Source organism: Archocentrus centrarchus, unplaced genomic scaffold (assembly GCF_007364275.1).
Source record: "Archocentrus centrarchus isolate MPI-CPG fArcCen1 unplaced genomic scaffold, fArcCen1 scaffold_45_ctg1, whole genome shotgun sequence".
Classification (NCBI taxonomy): domain Eukaryota; kingdom Metazoa; phylum Chordata; class Actinopteri; order Cichliformes; family Cichlidae; genus Archocentrus; species Archocentrus centrarchus.
In genome coordinates this window covers 2,494,494-2,505,227 of record NW_022060271.1, presented here as the reverse complement: position 1 = coordinate 2,505,227, position 10,734 = coordinate 2,494,494, and positions in this window count along the sequence as shown.

The following is a 10,734-nucleotide window of genomic DNA, read 5'->3' as shown; positions in this document are numbered from 1 at the left end:
CTCAGCGGCCGCTGTTTCCTCACCAGCCGCCGCCGTTTCCTCACCAGCCGCCGCCGTTTCTCCCGCTATTTTTGCGGCCACGGTCAAGCTCCCGGAGTTCTGGCAGCACGATCCAGAGCCTTGGTTCCAGCATGTGGAGGCCCAGTTTCACCTCCGCGGGATCACCTCAGACGACACCAAGTATTACCATGTCGTCGCGGCACTGGACTCTGCTTCTACCCGCCGGCTGATGGGACTGCTCCGGGACCCGCCGCCTGCTAACAAGTATGGAGCGCTGAAGGAGAACCTGCTGCGGATTTATCAGCTTTCAGACGAAGAGCGGGCTGATCGCCTGTTGTCCCTGAATGGCTTGGGAGATGGTAAACCCTCCGAGCTGATGGAGCACATGCTGGCTCTGCTCGGCCCGGGCGACGCTTCGTTTCTCTTTACGCATCTGTTCCTGCGCCAGCTCCCCCCTCCCGTGCGCACCGCGCTAGCCAGCTCCGCTCTGATACGGGCCAAGGATTACCGCGGGCTAGCTGAAGAGGCGGACAAGATTTTGCTGGCATCCAGGCATTCCGGTGTGCATGCACTTTTACCGAGTGCGGCTCTACAAGGGACGGAGGCTAGTGAAGCTGGTGCTGTGGCCGCCGTCGCAGAGCGCCGGAGGAAGGAGAGCGTGCTCTGCTTCTATCATCGCCGGTTCGGAGTGAAGGCGAAGCGCTGCATTCCGCCGTGTACCTTCCAGCACCAGGGAAACGAGAGGGCCGGTGCTCACTAGCAGCTGTGTGCGCTGGCAGCTCGGACAAGCTGCTCTTCATTGAGGACACTGCTTCGGGACGCCGTCTGCTTGTGGACTCGGGTGCTCAGCGTAGCATCATGCCGGCTTCAGCTGCGGACGCCTTGGGACAATGTCACGGACCCCTGCTGGACGCGGCGAACGGTACCCCCATTCGCACATATGGAATGAGGTTGGTGACTGTGTGTTTCAAGGGACGTCAGTTTAACTGGGACTTTGTGATAGCATCTGTGTCAGTACCTATACTCGGCGCTGATTTCTTGTGTGCTTTCAGGTTGTTGGTCGATGTAGCTAATAGGTGCTTGATAGATGCTGTGTCTTTTGATACCTACCCCTGTACACTTGGTAGTCCTCGCCCCCTGCCCCTCGCTAACATGCTTGCCACAGGTGATGAGTACCAGCGTTTGCTTGCCGAGTTTCCCACCCTCACGGTTCCCACCTTCTCTGCAGCCGTAGCTAAACATGGTGTGGAGCATTACATTACCACTGTGGGTCCGCCGGTTTTTGCGCGTGCACGCCGTCTCGATGCCGCGAAGTTAGCGATAGCCAGGGAGGAGTTTGCAAACATGGAGCGCCTTGGTATTGTGCGCCGCTCAAACAGCCCGTGGGCGTCCCCGTTGCACTTGGTCCCTAAAGCTGACGGTGGGTGGCGCCCTTGTGGGGATTTTAGGCGCCTTAATAATGCGACGACTAATGACAGGTACCCGGTTCCCCACATTCAAGATTTTTCGGTTCATCTTGCGGGGGCAACTATTTTTTCAAAGGTGGATTTGGTGAGGGGATACCATCAGGTTCCTGTCCATCCGCGTGATGTGCCCAAGACCGCGGTTATCACTCCTTTTGGCCTTTTCGAGTTTTTGCGGATGCCCTTCGGTCTGAAGGGCGCGGCACAGACGTTTCAGCGCCTCATGGACTCCGTTTTGCGTGGTATGCCATTTTTGTTCGTCTATCTGGATGACATACTGGTTGCCAGCCCTTCCGCCGCGGAGCATTCAGTGCACCTCCGCCAGTTGTTTGAGCGTCTCAGTGAGCACGGTTTGATTGTGAATCCAGCTAAATGCCAGTTCGGTCTGCCGGCCATAGAGTTTTTGGGACACCTCGTTTCGCCCCAAGGGGCGTTTCCCCTGCCCGCTAAGGTGGAGGCGGTTTCTGCTTTTCCGCGCCCTTCCTCAGTGAAGCCCCTGCAGGAGTTTTTGGGGATGGTGAACTTTTATAACCGTTTCATCCCCCGGGCTGCTCACCTCATGCACCCTCTGTACAATGCACTTAAGGGCAAGAAAGGCAACCAAGAGATAGAGTGGACACCTGAGCGGGTGCAGGCATTTGACAGTGCCAAAGCTGCTCTTGCCAACGCTGCCCTGCTGGCCCACCCGTCTCCCGAGGCGCCTGTTGCCCTTACTACCGATGCCTCCGATTTTGCAGTCGGGGCCGTGTGCGAACAATGGGTGGGTGGTGCTTGGCAGCCCCTCGCCTTTTTTAGCAGGAAGCTTCGGGATGCGGAGAGAAAGTACAGTACGTTTGACAGGGAGCTCCTTGCCCTTTTTCTCGCGACGCGTCATTTCCGGTTCCTGCTTGAGGGCCGTGACTTTACCGCTTTTGTAGACCACAAACCTCTCACATTTGCCATGGCAAAGGTTTCAGAACCATGGACTGCACGGCAGCAACGGCAGCTTTCTGCTATTTCAGAGTTTACCACTGACATTCAGCACGTCGCCGGCAAGTGTAATCGGGTGGCTGACTGTCTGTCCAGGGCGCAGGTTAGTTCTGTGCATTTGGGAGTGGACTACTCTGCCATGGCTGCCGACCAACTTACGGATACGGAGATTCAGGCTTTTAAGGCGGCCGAGTCCAGTTTGCGTTTGGAAGATGTCTCATTTCAGGATAGTGGCGTAACCCTACTTTGCGACGTCTCATTGGGCAGGCCTCGCCCCTTGGTTCCTGCTTGCTGGCGTCGGCGGGTTTTTGAGGCAGTTCATTCTCTTTCGCACCCGGGAGTTAAAGCCTCAGTTAAGTTGGTAGGGCCAAGTTTGTGTGGCCCGGCCTCCGGAAAGAGGTCAGGGCGTGGGCTTCCTCATGTGTTGCTTGTCAGCGCGCCAAAGTGCAACGACACACCAAATCCCCTCTGGAGCACTTTCCCATACCACAGAGAAGGTTCGAACATGTCCATGTAGACCTGGTAGGTCCATTTCCCCCTTCCCGGGGTTTCACCCATCTCCTGACAATGGTGGACAGGACGACTCGGTGGCCTGAAGCAGTTCCTTTGGCGTCAACCACCTCAGCAGATGTTGCTCGTGCGTCGTCTCCTCCTGGGTATCTCGGTTTGGCGTACCGCTTGACTTGACATCTGACAGGGGTCCTCAGTTCACGTCTGAGCTGTGGACTGCTGTGGCGGAGAACCTTGGCGTCAGACTCCATCGCACTACCGCGTACCACCCGCAGGCCAATGGCCTTTGCGAGAGGTTCCACCGTACCATGAAGGCTGCCTTACGGGCTGCGCTGGTGGACAGCAGCTGGGGTGACCGCCTTCCTTGGGTCCTGCTGGGCCTGCGTGCGACACCTAAGGAGGACCTGCAGTCTTCTTCAGCCGAGCTGGTCCTGGGCCAGCCTTTGAGGGTTCCAGGGGAATTCCTTCCTGGTGCATCTGCTTCGGGGGCCGACAAAAGGAGCGGGCCGGTTTTCCCGGGGAATGATAGGTTTTTGGCCCCAGTAGCGGCGCATCACTGCCTTCCACAGTCATATGTGCCAAAGGACCTGATGTCTGCCAAGTACATTTTTATCCGCCATGACGCGCACCGTTCTCCACTTCGACCTCCTTATGATGGTCCATTCCGTGTGCTAGAGGTGGGACCTAAGGATTTTTTGGTTGAGCTGGGAGGTCGTCAGGAGCGGGTTTCGGTGGATCGCCTTAAGCCTGCTCACATGTTTCCGGATGGTCCTATTGAGTTGGCCCAACCTCCGCGCCGCGGTCGTCCTCCCGTTTCTATGCCTCACTCGGAGGACCTGCCCCCAGCTGCTGTTTTTTCCCCTGCGAGGGGGCAGTCTCGCCGTAGTCGGGGCTATGCCCCTCCCTCGTTTTCACCACCTGTGGTCGCCAAGCACAGCCGTAGTGGCCGCCTTGTTAAACCCCCTAGGAGATACTCTTGATGTGGTATTTTATTTTTGCTATGTTGAGTTAAAATGGTTGCTGTTTTTATTATTGTATTGTTTGCCATTCTGTGTGTTCAGGGGGGGGCCTGTGTGGTGGCCACATATATGCACATTTCACACCAGAATGCCCCAAGCTCTTATTGCGAAGAGAGAGACCGGAATAGATAGGGAAAAGGCGGGAGAGAGAGGCCTAGGATAAAAGGGCTTGACTCCTCCTTTTGGGGGAGATATATTTGGAGTTGTAGTGTTGTGAGTTTTTCCTAATAAAGCTGAGACTACATACCGGCTCGTGTCTCCTTCCACCGACTCCTACAGTACTGCTCTTGCAATAACTTCAATGATCGATGGGAAACATGTATTTCCGGTTTGAGAAAAATATTGATTATTGATCATATTTATTTTTCTTACATTATAAGAAAACTGGTGTTTAAAATCTGATCTAAATATTAAATAATTTATGTCACATTTTATGATTAACATTTTATTGAATTTTCATTACAACAGTCCATTCCCTGTATAGGCAACATCTACCAGCAATTATATCAGCACAGTGAGAGTAATGGAGAACACACTGAACAGTAGACAGAAAACAGAAAACAAAACAAAACAAAACAAAAAAAAAAAAAAAAGGGGGGGGGGCTGTTGGCATTAAGATATTTTGTAGCACAGTTTGGCCAGCCTTTATTTATGTGGGGCATACTACGTATCCCACTCATCGCCATCAAGTCGAACCCCACTGGGGCTTCGTGCCTCCACCATCGCGATCCTTAATTTGGCCCCTGCAGTCTATGTAGGTATGGGTCCCATTTAAGGTGGAAAAGCTCCATTCTATTTAGTAATCTGTATGAAAGGCGCTCCAATGCAGCTAATCTGCCTAGTTGATTATACCATAGAGTAATGGATGGGACAGAGGTGGCCTTCCACTGAGAGATAATCAGTTTGCGCCCCAGCATTAATGCAGTCTGGACCCATTCAGCAGTGTTGGATGGCAAATGTTTAAGGAGGGATGGGTCCCCCAGAATGAACACTCTTGGAGAAAACTGGATTTCTTTTTGTATAATCAATCTGACATATTTATAAATTGCATCCCAGAAGTCTTGGACATCAGGGCATTTCCATAGCATGTGAATCAGTGTGCCTGTCTCAGCCTGACATCGCCAGCATTTAGGTGACTGTATAAGGGTGGCTCTATGCAATCTATGTGGCGACCAGTATATTCTATGCAATAGTTTGAATTGTACCAATCTTGTTTTAAGTTCCCTGGACATTTTTTTAATATTTTGAACTGTCATTTTCCATTCCTGGTCAGTGAAGGCCGTGCCAAGATCGATTTCCCAGGCAGATCGCAAAGTGGGGAGCCCTTTGTCCATATCCTTTATCAACATGGAGTAATATTTAGAGACCACGTGCTGTCCCTGCGAGATTTTCCTAATGTGGGAAAGACAATCTACAGCTGCAGGAGGTGTGGCTGGGGATCCGTAAATTCCAAGCAGTAAATGACGAAGTTGTAGGTACCTCCAGAATTGGACTTAAGAATCCCTCCATCATATAGGTCTCCAAGCACCAAAATTCCTCTTTGGACCCACAGTTTCCAGAGAATAGGAGATTTACCAATACAAAGTTTGGGATTAAGCCATATAGAAGCTTCAGTATGGAGGTATGGGTTAAAGTTTAGCAGCAATGCCACTTTTCTCCACACCTCCTGCAGAGCTGAAAAGACTGGGTGGGTCTGTAACTCTGGTGAAAGTTTAGTGGTATGTATATACTTCAGAGGGAGTGGAGAACAGAGAGTACTTTCAAGGCTGTGCCACGGGGGGGCTCATTCTGGCGGCAATGCCCAGTGAATCATATGCCTCAAACTAAATGCATAGTAGTATCAGAATCAGAATCAGAATCAGAAGGTTTTATTGCCATATGGGTGAACAGGTTCACAGCATTAGGAAATTGCTGCGGTACTTCGTGCTTACAGAAAAAAAAACAAATAAGTATAAAAACTATAAGACAATATACAAGTATACAAATTGCAAATATACAGAGATATTAGAGCTATAACTATAGCACAATATTACAAAATTACAAAATATACAGTGCAGAGACTAATTAAAAGATAGAAGAATGTAAACTATATTCCACTAATATGTACATCAGTGCAGTCAGACAGGTGCATAGACATAGGGTCATCAGCGTTTGTGGAGGGTGGTGGTAACAGTCTTAGGGTTATTGTTCATGAGTCCAACAGCAGAGGGGAAGAAACTGTTCTTATGGCGGGAGGTTCTGGTCCGTATGGACCGTAGCCTCCTGCCTGAGGGGAGAGGGTCAAAAAGTCTGTGCCCAGGGTGAGAGTGGTCGGCTGTGATCCGACCTGCACGCCCCAGTGTCCTGGAGGTGTACAGGTCCTGGAGAGATGGGAGGTTACAGCCAATCACCTTCTCAGCAGAGTGCACAACGCGCTGTAGTCTCTGTTTGTCCCTAGTGGTGGCTCCAGCGTACCACACAGTGATGGAGGAGGTGAGGATGGACTCAATGATAGCAGTATAGAACTGCACCATGGTCCTTGCTGGCAAGTTGAATTTCTTCAACTGCCGCAGGAAGTACATCCTCTGCTGGGCCTTTTTGATGACAGAGGTGATGGTGGGCTCCCACTTGAGGTCCTGGGTGATGGTAGTTCCCAGGAAGCGAAAAGAGTCCACTGTGGTGATGGGGGTGTCAGTCAGGATGATGGAGGATAGAGGGGCTGTGTGCTTCCTAAAGTCCACTATAATCTCCACTGTCTTCTGGGCGTTCAGTACCAGGTTATTATGGCTGCACCAGGACACCAGACGTTTGACCTCCATCCTGTAGGCCGACTCGTCCCCGTCTGAGATGAGTCCGATGAGAGTCATGTCGTCTGCAAACTTAATAAGCTTGACAGACTGGTGGTCAGAGGTGCAGCAGTTGGTATACAGGGAGAAGAGCAGAGGAGAGAGGACACAGCCCTGAGGAGTGCCGGTGCTGATGGTCCGGGAGTCCGAGACATTCTTCCCCAGCCTCACGTGCTGCTTCCTGTTCATCAGGAAGTCAATGATCCACCTGCAGATGGGATCTGGCACGTTCATCTGGGACAGCTTGTCTTGGAGGAGATCAGGGATGATGGTGTTGAAGGCAGAGCTGAAGTCCACAAACAGGATCCTGGCGTAGGTTCCCTGGGAGTCCAGATGCTGTAGGTCACAGCACAGAGACGGCTCTTTTAAGAGTTTTTAACGATCTGCTTTTAACTGTGGACTCTGGTAGTCCTGCAGTTTTAGTACTTCTAGATCTGTCAGCTGCCTTTGACACTGTGGACCACGAGATCCTTCTGTCCCGCCTAGAACATGAAATTGGCATTAAAGGCACGGTTCTGACTTGGTTCAGATCTTATCTTACTGATAGCAGTTTCTCTGTCCATCTAGGAAACTGTTTTTCTACCACAGCAAAGCTTTCTTGTGGAGTGCCTCAGGGGTCCATTCTGGGCCCAATTCTTTTTTCATTGTATATGTTGCCTCTAGGGTCGATTTTTAGGAAACATAATATTTGTTTCCACTGTTTTGCTGACGACATCCAGGTGTATATGCCCATCAAACTGAACAGCAGAGATCCATGGGAACCCCTGCTGAATCCAAGATCCAAGATGGCGCCGCGAATGGATGCCCTGGTACTTCGGTGCGCTCTGTTTTGTTTGTTTTTGTGCGTTATTTCTGTGTCTGGACACTCTTCTGGGTATTCTTACACCAGAGAAGAGCTTTTCAACATTAGGTCCACAACACCTTCGGGTTTATTTCCTGTTTTTGTCGCATCTGCGGCGGATTTATTACACACTCTGGCCCAGAAAGTGAGACGCCGAAAGAGAGGGAAGCGCGCTGGCGTGCTTGTGAGGCTAAGGAGACGTGGATTACGCACAGCCTTACCTGGGATTTTCCTCTCCAACATGCGTTCACTTAGGAACAAAATGGACGAACTGATACTGATGAGGAGCATGAATAGAGACTTTTCCAAATCCTGTGTGTTATGCTTCACGGAGTCATGGCTGTGTGAGGAGATACCGGACTGCGCGCTCCAGTTGGAGGGATTTCATCTCCTCCGCGCAGACCGGCAAGCTGCGCTTTCCGGCAAGGCTACAGGTGGAGGAGTCTGCTTCTACATAAACAGTGGCTGGTGTACGGATGTGACAGTGATTGCTAAGCACTGCTCTCCCTCACTGGAATATCTTTTCATTCACTGTAAACCGTTTTACTCTCCGCGGGAGTTCGCTTCATTCATACTGGCTGCTGTTTACATCCCGCCGGACGCGGACGTGCACGAGGCCCAGTGCGCGCTCACAGAGCAGATTCTGTGCATGGAGCGGACATACCCGGACTCTCTTATCATCGTACTTGGGGACTTTAATAAAGCCAGCCTGAGACAGGAACTTCCCAAATATAAACAATATATCACATGTCCGACCAGAGAGGAGAAGACACTAGACCACTGCTACAGCACGATAAGCGGGGCTTATCACGCAGTGCCCCGCGCTGCACTCGGCCTCTCTGACCACGACATGATCCACCTGATCCCCGCGTACAGACAGAGGCTGAAGCTCTCAAAACCTGTGGTGAGGACAACAAAGCAGTGGACCCGTGAGGCTGTGGAGGAGCTCCGCACATGCTTCGAAACTACAGACTGGGACTCAATGAGGGCTGCCTGTGACAGTCTGGATGGCTACACGGACACTGTAACCTCGTATATCCACTTCTGCGAGGACAGCATTGTGCCATCACGCACCAGGGTGTGTTATAACAGTGACAAACCCTGGTTTACTCCCAAACTGAAGCAGCTGTGGATAGAGAAGAGGGAGGCTTTTAAAAGTGGGGACAAAGACTGCTACAAAGAGGCCAAGTACAGGTTTAGCAAGGAAGTGGCCACTGCTAGATCACATCACTCTGAGAATATACAGCAGCAGATCTCAGAGAACGACGCGGCCTCTGTATGGAAAGGTTTTAGGCAGATTACCAACTACAAGCCTAAAACCCCCCACTCCACAGACGACCTACAAACTGCAAATAGACTGAACGAGTTCTATTGTCGTTTTGATGGTCAGTTCAGCAGCCTTCACACCTCCACCAGTCCCAACTACAATACAGCCAACACAAATATTCACCCCCCAACCTCCCCCACTCCCCACACCTCAGAGAAGCCCACATCATCAAGGACTCCCACCCCAGAGTCCCCCTCCTCCCCCACCCCCACAGTCTTTTGTATTCAGGAGGACCAGGTGCTAAAGCAGTTCAGGAGTGTCAAAGCTCGCAAAGCTCCAGGTCCAGATGGTGTCTCACCTGCCACACTGAGACACTGTGCTAACGAGCTTGCCCCATTGTTCACGAACATCTTCAACTCCTCACTGGAGGCTTGCCACGTGCCTGTCTGCTTTAAAACCGCTACCATTGTTCCTGTCCCCAAGAAGCCAAGGATCACTGGACTAAATGACTACAGACCTGTGGCACTGACTTCTGTGGTCATGAAGTCATTTGAGCGTCTGGTGCTGTCCCACCTCAAGTCCCTCACAGCCCCCCTTCTGGACCCCCTGCAGTTTGCCTACAGAGCCAACAGGTCTGTGGACGACGCCATCAACCTGACTCTGCACTTCATCCTACAGCATCTGGACTCCCAGGGAACCTACGCCAGGATCCTGTTTGTGGACTTCAGCTCTGCCTTCAACACCATCATCCCTGATCTCCTCCAAGAAAAGCTGTCCCAGATGAACGTGCCTGATCCCATCTGCAGGTGGATCACTGACTTCCTGACGAACAGGAAGCAGCACGTGAGGCTGGGGAAGAATGTCTCGGACTCCCGGACCATCAGCACTGGCACTTCTCAGGGCTGTGTCCTCTCTCCTCTGCTCTTCTCCCTGTATACCAACTGCTGCACCTCTGACCACCAGTCTGTCAAGCTTATTAAGTTTGCAGACGACATGACTCTCATCGGACTCATCTCAGACGGGGACGAGTCGGCCTACAGGATGGAGGTCAAACGTCTGGCGTCCTGGTGCAGCCACAATAACCTGGTACTGAACGCCCAGAAGACAGTGGAGATTATAGTGGACTTTAGGAAGCACACAGCCCCTCTACCCTCCATCATCCTGACTGACACCCCCATCACCACAGTGGACTCTTCTCGCTTCCTGGGAACTACCATCACCCAGGACCTCAAGTGGGAGCCCACCATCACCTCTGTCATCAAAAAGGCCCAGCAGAGGATGTACTTCCTGCGGCAGTTGAAGAAATTCAACTTGCCAGCAAGGACCATGGTGCAGTTCTATACTGCCATCATTGAGTCCATCCTCACCTCCTCCATCACTGTGTGGTACGCTGGAGCCACCACTAGGGACAAACAGAGACTACAGCGCGTTGTGCACTCTGCTGAGAAGGTGATTGGCTGTAACCTCCCATCTCTCCAGGACCTGTACACCTCCAGGACACTGGGGCGTGCAGGTCGGATCACAGCCGACCACTCTCACCCTGGGCACAGACTTTTTGACCCTCTCCCCTCAGGCAGGAGGCTACGGTCCATACGGACCAGAACCTCCCGCCATAAGAACAGTTTCTTCCCCTCTGCTGTTGGACTCATGAACAATTACCCTAAGACTGTTACCACCACCCTCCACAAACGCTGATGACCCTATGTCTATGCACCTGTCTGACTGCACTGATGTACATATTAGTGGAATATAGTCTACATTCTTCTATCTTTTAATTAGTCTCTGCACTGTATATTTTGTAATTTTGTAATATTGTGCTATAGTTATAGCTCTAATATCT